The sequence below is a fragment of the Cryptomeria japonica genome, unplaced genomic scaffold (assembly GCF_030272615.1).
Source record: "Cryptomeria japonica unplaced genomic scaffold, Sugi_1.0 HiC_scaffold_162, whole genome shotgun sequence".
Lineage (NCBI taxonomy): Eukaryota > Viridiplantae > Streptophyta > Pinopsida > Cupressales > Cupressaceae > Cryptomeria > Cryptomeria japonica.
In genome coordinates this window covers 327,501-330,420 of record NW_026728984.1, presented here as the reverse complement: position 1 = coordinate 330,420, position 2,920 = coordinate 327,501, and positions in this window count along the sequence as shown.

Here is a 2,920-nt window from a genome sequence, read left to right as displayed (position 1 = left end):
AGGCGGCCCTGAAGCCTCTTCCGTCTAGCCGTTGGGTCCTTCTCGCCGCATCCCTCGCCTCGCACCCCGATTGCTATGCGGTGAGGCTCCTCGGCCGCCTTGGAACTATCTGTGTATCGGACGCGTCGCGGGATAAGGGGTTGTCACTGGTAGTCGCCCCAAGCGCGTCCGATGCTTGGACCATTCCGAGGCGGACCCGAAGCCTCTTCCGTCTAGCCGTTGGGTCCTTCTCGCCGCATCCTTCGCCTCGCACCCCGATTGCTATGCGGTGAGGCTCCTCGGCCGCCTCGGAACTATCTGTGTATCGGACGCGTCGCGGGATAAGGGGTTGTCACTGGTAGTCGCCCCAAGCGCGTCCGATGCTTGGACCATTCCGAGGCGGACCCGAAGCCTCTTCCGTCTAGCCGTTGGGTCCTTCTTGCCGCATCCCTCGCCTCGCACCCCGATTGCTATGCGGTGAGGCTCCTCGGCCGCCTTGGAACTATCTGTGTATCGGACGCGTCGCGGGATAAGGGGTTGTCACTGGTAGTCGCCCCAAGCGCGTCCGATGCTTGGACCATTCCGAGGCGGACCCGAAGCCTCTTCCGTCTAGCCGTTGGGTCCTTCTCGCCGCATCCCTCGCCTCGCACCCCGATTGCTATGCGGTGAGGCTCCTCGGCCGCCTTGGAACTATCTGTGTATCGGACGCGTCGCGGGATAAGGGGTTGTCACTGGTAGTCGCCCCAAGCGCGTCCGATGCTTGGACCATTCCGAGGCGGACCCGAAGCCTCTTCCGTCTAGCCGTTGGGTCCTTCTCGCCGCATCCCTCGCCTCGCACCCCGATTGCTATGCGGTGAGGCTCCTCGGCCGCCTTGGAACTATCTGTGTATCGGACGCGTCGCGGGATAAGGGGTTGTCACTGGTAGTCGCCCCAAGCGCGTCCGATGCTTGGACCATTCCGAGGCGGCCCCGAAGCCTCTTCCGTCTAGCCGTTGGGTCCTTCTCGCCGCATCCCTCGCCTCGCACCCCGATTGCTATGCGGTGAGGCTCCTCGGCCGCCTTGGAACTATCTGTGTATCGGACGCGTCGCGGGATAAGGGGTTGTCACTGGTAGTCGCCCCAAGCGCGTCCGATGCTTGGACCATTCCGAGGCGGCCCCGAAGCCTCTTCCGTGTAGCCGTTGGGTCCTTCTCGCCGCATCCCTCGCCTCGCACCCCGATTGCTATGCGGTGAGGCTCCTCGGCCGCCTTGGAACTATCTGTGTATCGGACGCGTCGCGGGATAAGGGGTTGTCACTGGTAGTCGCCCCAAGCGCGTCCGATGCTTGGACCATTCCGAGGCGGACCTGAAGCCTCTTCCCTCTAGCCGTTGGGGCTTTCTCGCCGCATCCCTCGCCTCGCACCCTGATTGCTATGCTGTGAGGCTCCTCGGCCGCCTTGGAACTATCTGTGTATCGGACGCATCGCGGGATAAGGGGTTGGCAGTGGTAGTCGCCCCAAGCGCATCCGATGCTTGGACCATTCCGAGGCGGCCCTGCAGCCTCTTCCGTCTAGCCGTTGGGGCCATCTCGCCGCATCCCCCACCTCGCACCACGATTGCTATGCGGTGAGGCTCCTTGGCCGCCTCGGAACTATCTGTGTATCGGACGCATCGCGGGATAAGGGGTTGTCACTGGTAGTCGCCCCAAGCGCGTCCGATGCTTGGACTATTCCGAGGCGGCCCTGCAGCCTCTTCCGTCTAGCCGTTGGGGCCATCTCGCTGCATCCCCCACCTCCTCGGCCGCCTCGGAACTATCTGTGTATCGGACGCATCGCGGGATAAGGGGTTGGCAGTGGTAGTCGCCCCAAGCGCGTCCGATGCTTGGACTATTCCGAGGCAGCCCTGCAGCCTCTTCCGTCTAGCCTTTGGGGCCATCTCGCCGCATCCCTCGCCTCGCACCCCGATTGCTATGCGGTGAGGCTCCTCGGCCGCCTGGGAACTATCTTCGTATCGGACGCATCGCGGGATAAGGGGTTGTCACTGGTAGTCGCCCCAAGCGCGTCCGATGCTTGGACTATTCCGAGGCGGCCCTGTGGCCTCTTCCGTCTAGCCGTTGGGGCCATCTCGCCGCATCCCCCACCTCGCACCCCGATTGCTATGCGGTGAGGCTCTTCGGCCGCCTTGGAACTATCTTCGTATCGGACGCATCGCGGGATAAGGGGTTGTCACTGGTAGTGGCCCCAAGCGCGTCCGATGCTTGGACTATTCCGAGGCGGCCCTGCAGCCTCTTCCGTCTAGCCGTTGGGGCCATCTCGCCGCATCCCCCACCTCGCACCCCGATTGCTATGCGGTGAGGCTCCTCGGCCGCCTTGGAACTATCTTCGTATCGGACGCATCGCGGGATAAGGGGTTGTCACTGGTAGTCGCCCCAAGCGCGTCCGATGCTTGGACTATTCCGACGCGGCCCTGTGGCCTCTTCCGTCTAGCCGTTGGGGCCATCTCGCCGCATCCCCCACCTCGCACCCCGATTGCTATGCGGTGAGGCTCCTCGGTCGCCTTGGAACCATCTTCGTATCGGACGCATCGCGGGATAGGGGGCTGTCACTGGTAGTCGCCCCAAGCGTGTCCGATGCTTGGACCATTCCTAGGCGGCCCTGAAGCCTCTTCCGTCTAGCCGTTGGGGCCTTCCCGCCCCATCCCTCGCCTCGCACCCCCGATTGCTATGCGGTGAGGCTCCTCGGCCGCCTTGGAACCATCTGTGTATCGGACGCATCGCGGGATAAGGGGTTGGCACTGGCAGTCGCCCCAAGCGCGTCCGATGCTTGGACCATTCCGAGGTGGCCCTGAAGCCTCTTCCGTCTAGCCGTTGGGGCCTTCCCGCCCCATCCCTCGCCTCGCACCCCGATTGATATGCGGTGAGGCTCCTCGGCCGCCTTGGAACTATCTGTGTATCGGACGCATC